This window comes from Hyla sarda, chromosome 1 (assembly GCF_029499605.1).
Source record: "Hyla sarda isolate aHylSar1 chromosome 1, aHylSar1.hap1, whole genome shotgun sequence".
NCBI classification, from domain to species: domain Eukaryota; kingdom Metazoa; phylum Chordata; class Amphibia; order Anura; family Hylidae; genus Hyla; species Hyla sarda.
The window spans coordinates 345,944,071-345,957,947 of NC_079189.1; the positions used below are offsets into that span (position 1 = coordinate 345,944,071).

The 13,877-nt window shown below is 42.7% G+C and overlaps 1 protein-coding gene across 12 annotated transcripts in view; it reads right to left on the minus strand.

Moving 5' to 3' along the window:
- Positions 1 to 13,877, minus strand: part of LINGO2 (leucine rich repeat and Ig domain containing 2) — a 1,627,476-nt gene that overhangs the window by 1,070,642 nt on the left and 542,957 nt on the right. The window contains exon 1 of one of the 12 annotated variants that reach the window (XM_056520995.1): positions 12,191 to 12,211. The exons of the other annotated variants lie outside the window; for them this stretch is intronic. The gene's annotated coding sequence lies outside the window, so the exon portion shown is untranslated. Of the gene's footprint in view, positions 1 to 12,190; positions 12,212 to 13,877 lie in introns of those variants that run through there. 12 annotated transcript variants of the gene reach the window in all.

A 13,877-nucleotide genomic window follows, 5' to 3' on the forward strand; every position in this document is an offset into this window, starting at 1 on the left:
CTGAGAAGGCGTGGGACAGAAGGACTAGACAGGGGTGAGGTCAGACGTAGCAGAAGGTCAGGGCAGGCGGCAAGGATCGTAGTCAATGATAACGGCAGAAGGTCTGGAAACACTGGTATGGCAATCACAGGAAACGCTTTCTCTAGGCACAAGGGCTACAAGATCTGGCAAAGCAGGGAAGGGGAAGTGAGGTTATAAAGGCGTGGAGCAGGTGGGAGCTAATGACACTGATTGGGCCAGGCACCAATCATTGGTGCACTGGCCCTTTAAATCTTAGAGAGCTGGCGTGCGCGCGCCCTAGGGAGCGGAGCCGCGCGCGCCAGGGCGTGACAGCCGGGGACCAGGAAAGGTAAGTGGATTTGGATGCGATCCGCGAGCGGGCACGTCCCGCTATGCGAATAGCATCCCCGTCAGCAGTGTCAGTGCAGCGATCCCGGTCAGCGGGTCTGACCGGGGCGCTGCAGAGAGGGGAACGCCGCGAGCGCTCCGGGGAGGAGCAGGGACCCGGAGCGTTCGGCGTAACAGTACCCCCCCCCCCATTAGGTCTCCCCCTCTTTTTGTCTGCTTGTCCCTTCACATGAGACGAGGCCATTGGAAGCGATTTTTTAGTTTCCTTCCGGATGACAGAGAAGTCCTGGGTAACTACATCAATGGCAGGCCATCCAGAAAAAGTGGGAATGGGGAGGGGGGGCAGAGGGTGAAGCTTGCCACGGGGCAGAGTGTTACCAGGAAGGGGGCTATGAGGAGGCAAAATCCCAGCTTGCTTTTTGCAGAAAATATCCTGGTAAGCCTTGGCAGGAGCCGGTATGGGTGGAACCTCAGGAGTTAGACAAGTGGGAGCAGAAGTGAGGCATCATTTGTGACAAGAAGGACCCCAATTCTTGATCTCCCCGGTGGTCCAGTCAAGGGTAGGAGAATGACGTTGGAGCCATGGCAGGCCGAGGAGGACTTCAGAGGTGCAGCTGGGCAGAACAAAAAATTAAATTTTTTCGTGATGCAGTCCAATGCTCATAAGCAGGGGTTCTGTGCGTTAACGCACAGTGCAGTCCAATTTTACTCCGTTGACAGAAGAAATGTAGAGCGGCTTGACGAGACGGGTCACTGGGATGCTGAACCTATTAACAAAAGAGGCCAAAATAAAATTTCCCGCAGAACCAGAGTCCAAGAAGGCCACAGCTGAGAAGGAGGAGTTGGCAGAAGGAGAAATCCGCACGGGCACAGTGAGACGTGGAGAAGCAGACTTCACACCAAGAGACGCCACTCCCATGTGAGCTGGGTGCGTGCGTGCATTTCCCAGATGCGGAGGACGAATAGGGCAATCCACTAGGAAATGTTCGGTACTAGCGCAGTACAGACATAAATTTTTATCTCTGCGGCGAGTCCTCTCTTCATGGGTCAGGCGAGACCGATCCACTTGCATAGCCTCCTCGGCGGGAGGCACAGGGGTAGATTGCAAATGACACTGGGAGAGATATGCCCAGAGATCAAGGTCCTTTTCCTGGCGAAGCTCCTGGTGTCTTTAAGAAAAACGCATGTCAATGCGGGTGGCCAAATGGATAATTTCATGCAGGTTGGCAGGAATTTCTCGTGCGGTCAGCGCATCCTTGATGTTACTGGATAAGCCTTTTTTGAAGGTCGCGCAAAGGGCCTCATTGTTCCAAGATAATTCAGAGGCGAGGGTACGAAATTGGATGGCATATTCGCCCACAGAAGAATCTCCTTGGACTCCTTGCAGTTTCGGCAGAAGAGGCTCGGGCTGGTTCCTCGAAGACACTACGAACCTCAGCGAATAAGGACTGAACAGTGGCAGTGACAGGATCGTTGCGGTCCCAGAGTGGTGTGGCCCATGACAAGGCCTTCCCAGACAGGAGACTAACCAAGAAAGCCACCTTTGACCGTTCTGTGGGAAATTGGTCCGACAACATCTCCAAATGTAGGGAACATTGAGACAGGAAACCAAGGCAGAGTTTAGAGACCCCATCATATTTGTCCGGCAGGGACAAGCGGAGGTCAACTGCGACAGCTGCTGTCCTTGTTGGACGATCTGTTGGGATTGCTGGGCGACCACCGTGGATAGGTCAGCGAGACTTGGCAGCGGCACCTCAGCGGAATCCATGGCCGGATCTACTGTTAGGATTGGGCAGGCTGGATGTGGATCCTCTGTGTCAGCGAGGGATTGGCGTGGACCGTACCGGTGGACCGGTTCTAAGCTGCTACTGGTATTCACCAGAGCCCGCCGCAAAGCGGGATGGTCTTGCTGCGGCGGTAGCAACCAGGTCGTATCCACTGGTAACGGCTCAAGCTCGCTGACTGCTGAGAAGGCGTGGGACAGAAGGACTAGACAGAGGCAAGGTCAGACGTAGCAGAAGGTCAGGGCAGGCGGCAAGGTTCGTAGTCAATGGTAACGGCAGAAGGTCTGGAAACACTGGTATCGCAATCACAGGAAACGCTTTCTCTAGGCATAAGGGCAACAAGATCCGGCAAAGCAGGGAAGGGGAAGTGAGGTTATAAAGGCGTGGAGCAGGTGGGAGCTAATGACACTGATTGGGCCAGGCACCAATCATTGGTGCACTGGCCCTTTAAATATTAGAGAGCTGGCGCGCGCGCCCTAGGGAGCGGAGCCGTGCGCGCCAGGACGTGACAGCCGGGGACCGGGACAGGTAAGTGGATTGGGATGCGATCCGTGAGCGGGCGCGTCCCGCTATGCGAATTGCATCCCCGTCGGCAGTGTCAGTGCAGCGCTCCCGGTCAGTGGGTCTCCTCCGGGGAGGAGCAGGGACCCGGAGCGCTCGGCGTAACACATGTGGTGCACTCCAATTATTCCTGAGAAATTTATATCTCCGCTTTTGGGATCAGTGGTGGTCTGGCCACTTGGACCTATCCTATGGAAAGGGTATAAAACGCTGAGATAGGAATACTTCAATAATGGTGAGTGTGTCATGTTATTTATGTCTGTTTCTATCCCCTTGAAGACACATGCGGTAACTGTTCGGTGTTGCAGATAGGTACTTCACGCACATTTACAGCATGGCTATGAAGTGAGCACAAGAGTTGTGCTTGCTTTATAGCAGGTGAGTTCCAACTCCTATCAGCAGCCAAGAACACACCCCTAATGGCAGATATCAGAAATCATGCTTATGTCTGCCATTAACCCTATAGATGCCATTATCAATGCTGATCATGGAATCTATAGGGAAATGGAGATTTTATTAAGTTAAGAAAGAAGCAAATCACTGTGCATCAGAAATGTGGTCATTGACAGTTTGGTCTCTTTCTACATGACCCGTACTACCAGCGCACGTGTGCCACTTCTCTGCTACTTTTCAAAAATATGCTCATCTCTAGAACCTACTCTTACTATCTGTACATAATAAGAAATGAATGTGATTGTGGCTAGTTTAATGAATACTTGCTTGCACTTTTAATAGGATTCCTATCATGATCCGAAAGGTCTGGAAAAACATGTAAATACTGTATGCAAATATTATAAAAGAAGTATAGGATCTTACATTGAATTGAGTTTTTTTTTAAGGAAAGGAATTATTTCCACACGCAATAAAAATTGTGGTGGTATTAAACAGCTCTTACAGGAGGACTTATTTTCTTTGATAAAGGGCTGCAGGTCTTTTCTATTTTTCTCATAAATCTTATGCTACTCTTTTTATGTCAGTTTTAAAGTCACTTTTGTTGCGGCTTTTTTGATGGACATACACATAATTTATAAAAGGTGTGATAAGTAAGTGCAAGTCCACCAAAACTAACAAAATGACTTCACAACACCATTTCTGACTTGTAAAGCAGGTTTGTAGAGCAGCACTGAAGAAGGTCTATGTTTGCTGTTTATTTTTCTAGCCATAACATTGTAATTTTACGTATTAAAAAAAAATCCTAAATAAATTAATGAATATTGCTAGAGATGAGCGAATCTCATCGATTTGTCACAAACTTTTCAGCTCGGCAGTTGCTGACTTTAGCCTGCATACATTAGTTTAGCTTTCAGGTGCTCTGGTGGGCCGGAAAAGGTGGATACAGTCCTAGGAGAGAGTCTCCAGCCCACCGGAGCACCTGAAAGCTGAAATAATTTATGCAGGCTAAAGTCAGCAACTGCCAAGCCGAGAGGTTCGTGACGAATCGAATCACTGTAACTTCGCTCATCTCTAAATATTGCATATAAAGTGGCCTACATAGACAAGTCTTATTCAAAATGTGCAATAAAATCTGCAAATCCTAAACTTTGCAAAAAGAACATGCAAATTAGACCAATAACAAGCAAAAAAAAAAGATTCAGAAATCTCCCCCATTGTCTCTTATGATTTGTGATATTGAGAATGTGAAAAATATTAAAATGTGACTTCATTTGGATAGATAGACATAAATAAGGAGAAACAAAATAATAAGAAAACAAATATTAAACCAAAATTCAACACACTGCAGTGGCTCATGGATTCTTTGAACAATATAATATTGCAGACTTTTTTATTCAAAAGTTTTTTTTTTTTTTTTAGAAGACGTAGTGCAACATCTGAAAATGGAGAGCTCGCCAAACATTGTTCCTGCCTTCGGCTATACCTGACCCTCATCATTTGTTATGAAGACTGGCCAGAAATGATGCCTCTCAAAGTGACAAGAGAGAACTGACAACCAGACATTGCACAGTCCCTGCAGCAGTCACAAAACCAAACTGCCACATGTCATTATCAGGATATTCAGGAGTCTCCTCAGTCAGCTAAGTGTTAATCCACAAGATGTAGAAATAACAACTTGAAAACACTTTGATAAGCATCATTAAAAGTAAGTTGTTGGCTTGAAACAATTTAAATACTCAGACAAAAGGGGATCACAAATGAAAACAAAGTGTAATGATTAATCTAATGCTAATTTTTTCTTCTTCAATTTTATATCTAGTATGATAGGTCTCTATTCACTGAGAGGTAATTAACACAATTAACATTTTGGAGAATAACTGCCTGAAAAGCTTCATTCCCAGAATTAATATATCATACTTTTATATTCTATGATATGCCTGCTGACAGTAAGAAATGTCTTAGGTACAAATATCCAAATTCATTTTGTTTGTTTTGCACTTTAAAGGGGTACTCCACCCCTGGCTTCGGGTGACTGTGGTCATGACATCACGAAAAATGACCGTTACGCCACCATCCATAAACATGAATGGAGGGGGCGTTGCTTCAGGACCATGGCCTCCTGAAACTGACTTTATGAACATAATGTACAGAACACCGGGGTGCCGGCCTCAACATTGGGGGGGTCACAGTGGCCAGACCCTTCGCAATCAGCCATCTTATCCCCTAGCCTTTAAGGCTATTTTCCAGCGGTTTTCTGTCCTTTTTTCCTGTTGAGATTTTTTGTTGTTTATGGCTCAAAATAAGGTGTTAAGGTGTTAGCATAGCATAAAGGATCATTGTTAATTTAGACAGTGCTTTAGTTCTCTAAATGTTAACAGGTTTGCCCCATGATTTAGTTCTACATAAGAACCATGTAAAAATTAAAAATTCTTCAAGTGGAATTATAAAAATTGCACTTGTGTCTGGACATTGCTGGTACATACTTGTTATTGTGCCACATGTGTTCATTTGATTCCTTTTTAATACATGTACCTAATATCTCCAGAACTAGAGGTCACACATGCTCAGATGCTCAGTTCCTCCATCTGGATGCTATTGTACATATACAGGGTTACAATTTATGATATGATGATGTATTAGACAGCCAATATGAATCAGGGTACTAGACGTGGCTTCTTTTTACCAACATTGAATACATTAAGTGAATCCTGTGAGAGGAAATCTAAATAACAAAGAGGTAAACTATAACATTTATGTAACAGCAATATTTAGGCATTTTGTAAAAATGAAAAATAAAAATTCTGCTTTGTCTGATCAAACAGAAAGGAGTAATGCTTAAAAGGATATTCCACAATTTTGTTACAAAGACCCTGACTACGGGTCCTGTAAAATAGAAAAAACAAATGTATGTATATATATATATATATATATATATATATATATATATATACATATATATATATATATATACATACCTACTTACCTTCTATGTTCTCACTCTCTCATGGTGCCAGCCCCAGCTGCACTGGTCTACATTATGTCAGTGTTTTCACAAGATACTGCCCACCTAGCCAACTCGTGGCTTCAGCAGTGTCCTGTATAAGCCAGTGTTTAGTTCAGAGGATAGGTCATTGCTCCAACACAGAGGCATCAGCACACAAAATAAAGGTGCACAAAAATGCTTAATCTACACCTACAATGATGAATACTCCCCCCCCCCCCGCCCCCGCTCCATGTTATTGATCTTGTGTGACTACCATTGAGCATATTAAATTGAATTTATGTATGGGAATAAAACTAAAATAAAAACAAACGCTGAAAGACAATTATGTAACAACACTTCCTTGTGACAGTGTTGTCACAACAATTTACACACTGGCTAAGGCGGGTCTTTACTAAGGCTGACACAAGAAAGTGCATTGCAGTTGAATCTAACACTATGACAATGGTGGTGGTGTAGAAGCAAGGGACCATATTTTTTTTTGGTTTGTTTTTTTTTTTTTTTAGCTTTTACAGGTTCCTAAGCTAAACTCTATTATAAATCTATTACTTTTTGTCCTGAATTTAAACAACAAAGTAATCTAAAAAAAAATTAAGGTAAAATAATATAAAGCATTGCCAAAAGCATACAAACTAAAAAAGACAAAATGGGTAACATTGTTATGTAAATACATAGAAGCAAGCACATGATACTATGTTATCTCAAAAGTGAATGAGAAGCAGAGCTTGACAAGCTGCTTTAGAATTTGACAGCTCTATCTCTACCTCTACAAGCAGGAAACCCCAATACAATTGTAGACTTTGATCAAGAACTCTTTTACATCAAGAATAGCATCTGTATGTAAGCCAGTTGTCTTTCTTATGACAAGTTTGATATTTTTGTTAAATTTTTGAAGCTATATTTACATTTTATTTATACTAGTATGTTAAGACAATGTATAATAATAATTCTGTGCATTTGATTTCACCAGAATTATCCCCACAGTCATTATCCCATGAAAACCCTGAAGTCATTTTGAAAGACCAGATTTCATAAACAAGAGAAGATAAGAGCTTCGGTGTAAGTGTGTAAAAATGTGGAAATCGATTACAGCCACACTCCTGCAGGTGAGAACTGTTCTATTCATTCAATGACTAGGAAGCGATAAACTACCTTGAGCCTGTTATGTGTGTAGATACTGCAAATCTTCATAAGTCTAGTTTTGAAAGGGTTTTTTCCACAGAGACAACAATCTTTTTAATTTTATTGTTTAAATAAAACCAGTCTGGCTACTCTTATCCCCAGGTGGCAAACTGCTTTAAACAAGGAAACTTTTTTTTTTTCTTGAAATATTTACTGAAGTTTTAACAAGATATACAAACAGCTATGCAAAAGTGCAATTAGAAACAGGGAGAAAAGGTTCTCTCCATCAATCAATACAAAGAGTTAACACAAAAAGATAACTATATCTGGTTTTCGCAACAATGGGTAGTTACAGTGGGGGACATTTACTAATCTAGTCTATTCTGGGTCTGCTTATAGACCAGCGTATGTGGTAGTCTCCTGTCTATTGTGCTCCTAATTTATCAAAGGTCTCACAGCCCTTGATAAATTCTGTGCTCAGACTTCAGGGTCTACAGCTTAAACTGCATTTAGACCTGCTCCAACATGGTCTGACTTTTCAACGTATTTTGGGCAGATGCGACTTGTCGCACAAAAGTCGCACTTGATAAATTCAGCACAATGCATTTTCCAATGCATTTCCGTCTAAAATAGACTTGCATGCATCATGTTCTAAAAATCCTCTGCAGCAAAAGTCGCAGAAAAGTCGCACATATTTAGACTGCGACTTTCTGTGCGACAAATTTAGACAGGAAAAAACAGTCTAAATCCTTTCATAAATTTCCCCCAATGAGTTCCCAATATACAGGTGCATTATAAAGAAGTAGAACATTGTATGGTGTAAAGAATATGATAAGCACCTAATGTGGTAAACATCCAGGACACGGAAGTATTCGGAGAGAAATCACAAATATGGAGAAGGGAACATAGAAAATAAGGGGCAGGGGTTTGGGGATGAGAAAAGGGAGAGGGACGAATATAACAAAACAAACAGGAGAAGAAAGAGAGAAAGACTCAAATATAAAAACAAAAGAAAAAAAGGTTGGTAAAGAACTTACCATGTCAACTGGTCAAACTCCATAAGAACCTTCAGAAATCACAGGCGGAAGTGGTATTATGATGGAAAGAAATAAAATAGTAATGACGATAGTAGGCAACTGACAGTAGCTTAAAAGTAAGATGAAAATTAAGTATCCAGGTGTATGTACCCAAATTCTGGGGGTGGCATAAAAGTCAACCATGGTGCCCAAATCATATGATGCTTCTCGTTCTGGCGCCTGGAGTCTGCCAAGAGTTCCTCCATACGACAAAGATGTGAGATTTCATGTAGCCAGGACAAAAAGGATAGGGGAGTCTCAGATTTCCAGTTACAGGGTATAACAGCTCTGGCCGCTATCAGTAGAAAATGGATCAGCTTGGAGGTCGGGCGAATGGAAATAGGTATAGATCGGGGTAGAATGGAAACTAATAGAGTAGGTGGTGTTTGAGGAAGAGTTAGCGAGGTTAATATAGAGATAGCCTCAAGAATGTGAGACCAAAATAGATTCAATTTGGGGCAGGTCAGCCAGATGTGGGTCATATTACCACCAGGTTTCCCACAGCGCCAGCACAAGTCTGGGACCGAAGAGTACGTGCGACATAATAAAGTGGGTAACCTACTGTATACCATCTAGTTAGTATTTTATAATTTGTCTCCTGCGCTTTACATGACATTGAGGTTTTGTGACAGAGAGCAATAGTGCTCGCCCAATCCTCGTCTTGAAGGGGAGAGTCCATTTCCCTACTCCAAGATGTACAGAATGGTAAAGGGTGTATGGAATCAGCATCTAGAAGGAGGGCGTACAGGGTACTAATGGCATGAGATACCTGGGGAGAGGTAGTGCATATGTGTTCGAATCTGGTGAGCGCACGGTGGAGTTTAAAAAGAAGTATAAAAGTGGAGTAGTTGGTTATATTGAAAAATATGGAGTATGCACTGAGTGGAATCCTTCAATATATCTGAAAGGGGTTTTAATTCTGACCTTGTGAGGAGGGAGTAGAATGTAATACCTTCTGAATGGGTGTGGAATAGAAATAAGGATGAAGTTTGTGCTGAAGGGAAGTCAGGATTACCAAAAAGAGGGGTTAGGGGCCCATCAGAGGAGTACAAAGAGAGGCGAGGTAGATATGAAACATGTGCTCTGAGTATTGATTATAACACAGGCGGGTGTGTACCAGAGGTAAAAAAGGTGGCTGGGGGGGGGGGGGTACCTCAGCCACAACAATGTTCTAGGATCTATATCAGAGATCGCAACTTCAAAGGCTACCCACTTATTCTAACTTTTATTGTGGAAGAAATCAATGACTCGGGTAAGAACCGTTGCCAGATAGTATATGAAACAATTTGGTAAAGCCAAACCCATATCCGCCTTTCATCTGTGGAGGATATGTTTCACCAGACGGGGATGTTTATGAGCCCATACAAAGCTTGACTGGAGTGCAGAGACCTCTTTAAAGAATGAGCATGGGATGTGTACAGGAACAAAAGAGAAGAGTAGAGGGAAGATATGAGTCGAGGGAGGATATTCATTTTAAAACATTAATCCTTCCTAGCAACGAAAAGTCTCTGCGCTCCCATCTAGCCAAGTCTGATTTCAGCGCTCGCAATAAGAAGGGGAAGATGAGGTGGAATGTGTCAGAGGGCTTTGAGGGAACGTGAAATCCCCAAATATTGAGTGTGTACACCATTTAAAAGGATATGATGTACAGTTTGAGGACCTTATAGAATTTTGCAGAATATCCGTCTGGCCCTGGGTTTTTCCCAGTGGGGAGGAAGGAGATGGCAATATTAAGTTCCTCATGAGAGACTGGTGCCTCAAATGCCATGACCCCATCTTCTGGGAGGTTGGGAAGTGGTATGGATGCAAGATAATGTTTCAATGAGGGGGATTTTTCAATCGGGGCAGTGTGAGCTGGGGGTTTAGATAGGTTATAAAGATCTGTATAATAGCGATGAAATGTTTCAAGTATGTCAGGGGTGAGGTGTATAATATTTCCTGTATGTGAAAGAATGGCTGATACAAACAGGGAAGATTTCCGTTCTCTAAGGGCTCTTGCTAATAGTCGGCCTGACTTATTGAACCATTCATAGAACAATTTCTCAGTAATCTGTCTTTAATATCTATGTTTTTTGTTTAGCAGTTCTAAAAAATCATGGCGGACTTTGATGAGTTCACATAATATGGCATCTTGCTAGGTTTGTTTGTGCTGGGTTTCTATGGTGTGGAGTTGTTGGAGGAGGACTGACAACTCAGCTGATGCTGCCCTCTTGAGTCGTGACCCTTGTTTGATCAGTATTCCTCTTAGAACACATTTAAGTGTTTCCCACTTCACCAGGGGTAAAGATGGATCTGAGCAGTGACCTTGAGTAAAATTTGAGATTGACGATTTAAGGTCCTGTAGGCATAGATCGTCCTAAAGGAGAGACTCGTTGAGCCTCCAAGTTGAGTGGGGCTTGACAAAAATAGGCAGCGTAAAAGAGCCAATAATAGGGGCATGGTCTGAGAAGGTGGTTATGCCTTTCTCAATTGAGGTAAAGGAGGGTAGAAGGTCGTGGGAGCAAACAACATAGTCAATACAACTATAGGATTGCCAGGGATGGGAATAAAAAGTACAATCTCTGTCCTGTGTATGCATAGTCCGTCACACATCCGACAACTGTGAGGAATTAAGCTTTTGTCTAAGGGCTTTGAGTTTACTGTGTGGTAAATATGAATGGCCAGAGGAGGTATTAACAGATGGAAAAAGAGGGTGGTTCAGATCACCACACATAGAATTATAGGCCCTGTTGCAAAATCAGCCAAGGCTTCAAGGGTTTTAATGAGGAAGGGTATCTGGCCGTGATTAGGGGCATATATGGAGGCTACAGTGAATTTCTGACCCAACCTTTTGCAATTTGCAAAAACATAGCGAGCATTGGGATCAAGAGAGGAGTCAAGAATAGTAAGTGGGAGAATTCTATGGAAAGCTACAGATGCTCCTTTAGCTCTAGTCTCAGAATTTACACTGTGTAGCAAGAGTCGATAGTATCTATTGGGAAGGGAGGTGGTCCGTTTTAAAGTGAGTTTCCTGTAATGCCAGGATATGTACCTTTTGTTTATAAAAGGAGTATAGTTTTTCAGGGACATTAAACCTTTTGATATTTAGGGATGAAATATGTATGTCAGCTGCCATGTGGAACAGAGGGGATGACAAAAAAACTAACCACCTACACCTGAAGATAGAGGGTTGACCAGTTGACAAGGCAGGGAAGCTAAGAAGTCATGAGTCCTGTAGAAAAAAGATAGAACAGAAAAATATAACAATGCAGTAAATACAAAAAAAAAGCAACCGCACAGTCACGAGTACCAGGAGCTTTCCGCATAATTTTGTCCTTTTGTAGATAGTGATGAACCTGGCAGATGACATCTCTCGGCTTTTTGGGATCCGGATCTTTAGCCTTCAGGGCTCTATGAGCTCTGTATAGTTCTAGTGCTCTATCTGCCGTTTAACGGTCTTGGACACATTTTGGGGCAAAACCGATTCAGGGAGGCCCTTTCTATTGCCCATGTCATCTAAATGGTCAACATTGAGAGCTTGAGAGCCTCAAGTGTTTGGACCCTATCACAGAGGCGGGTCGCCTCAGCCTTAACGTGTTTCAAATCTTGCTTCCGGGCCATTTTCAGGTCGGAAGCTAGAGATTGCATATCAGCTTTTGTCAGGAGCAGCGCAAACAATGCTAGTAACTCAGGATGGTTTTTCAGTGTGTTAACTGTCATTTCAGGTGAGGGCAGAGAGTGACTGGTAGAAGTGCCCATTGTGGGAGTGTGCACACCTAGAGAGGCCGCTGCAGTGTGGGAAGCTGTAGAGTCCATAGCAGCACTAGTCACACGGGGAGACTCAGGGACCGGAAGTAGGGAAGGCCACAACCCGACCGGAGCTGTGGTGGCAGCGGGCAGCGGTTTAAAGAACCTGGAGATCTGACCTGGTTGATCCGCAGTAGCTGGAGGTACTTTTTTCTTTGATCTGCCTCTCGATCTCCCTCCGATTACTGGCTAAGCCCCTGTTTCGCTCAGGTCCGGAGAGGAGCGCTCACAGCCTGCGTCCATTCTCCAGCCATGCCCCCACAAGGAAACATTTTATCTAGGCGTAAATATAAACAGCCGTAAATGTTTGGTCTGTCAGACTGGTTCCCATTTTTGCACAGCAAGTTTCTTTTTAAGCTTTTAGTGGGAAAGCTGGGGACCCCTCTCTATGACATGCATATTTTCATCCTGAGAAACTACATTTCATGTTTTACAAAGATAGTACAATAACAATATCACATTTTCTTCTACTTTGAAATAAATAACGAATGGATAGAAATCTATAAATTCTGAAATCTGTCTTTTTTTGGGAGATCTGGGTACAGTAGAGCAAGTACTTGTTATCTGCCAGTCTTTTTGTCATGAAATTATCTAGAAGTAGGGACATGACAAAAGCGGGACTTAGCTTCATCTCTCTTGCCTAATTTGCAAAGTCAGAAACATTGACAAACTTAAAGTTGTACAAGCAAATGGTTATGTAATTGTCAGCATAGTTTGGATCCTTGAAGGGGTACTCTAGTGAAAAACATTTTTTTTAAATCAACTTGTGCCAAAAAGTTAAACAGATTTATAAATTACTTCTATTTAAAAATATTAAACCTTCCAGTACTTATCAGCTGCTGTATGCTCCAGATTAAGTTGTATAGTTATTTTCTGTCTGACTACAGTGCTTTCTGCTGACACCTCTGTCTATGTCAGGAACTGTCTAGTATAGGAGCAAATCCAGATTACAAACCTCTCTTGCTCTGGAGAGTTCCTGGCGTGGACAGTGGTGTCAGCAGAGAGCAATGTGGCCAGACAGAAAAGAACTATACAGCTTCCTCTGTAGCATACAGCAGCTGATAAGTACTGGAAGGTTTAAGATTTTTAAATAAAAGTACAAATCTGTTTAACTTTTTTGCACAGTTTATTTTACAATGTGCCAGATGTGCTGCTCTCCTTGAGTATCTATCTATCTATATATCTATCTATCTAACTATTTATCATGGAGGAAGAACAACATATTCAACAAACAGGTAACCCCCAGTATTGAGTGCATACAGTGTTTGGAGCCTTGGTCAGTGGCCCACCAGGCTTGAAATGTTGTATTTTTATAAGGGGTAGTCCACTGGCCAGCGTTTGGAAGTAAATGTTCCGAATGCCGGTTTTGCACTATGGGGGTCAGTCACGCCCCTCATGACAACATTGCCATGCCCCCTAAATGCAAGTCAATGGGAGAGGGCGTGAAAGCAGCATTTGGAACATTTACATCCGAACGCTGGCCAGTGGAGTACCCCTTTAACCCCTTGGGGACGCAGCCCATTATAACCCTAAGGACGGGAGCATTTTTTGCAAATCTGACCTCTATCACTTTATGCATTAATAACTCTGGGATGCTTTTACTTATACATTTGTTTCCAGATTGCTTTTTCGTGACATATTCTACTTTATGTTAGGGGTAAATTTAAGTTGATACTTCCATCATTTCTTGGTGAAAATTCCCAAATTTCTAGAAAAATTCGAAAATTTTGCATTTTTCTAACTTTGAAGCACTCTGCTTGTAAGGAAAAGGGACGTGTCAAATAAATTACACATTGATTCACAAAT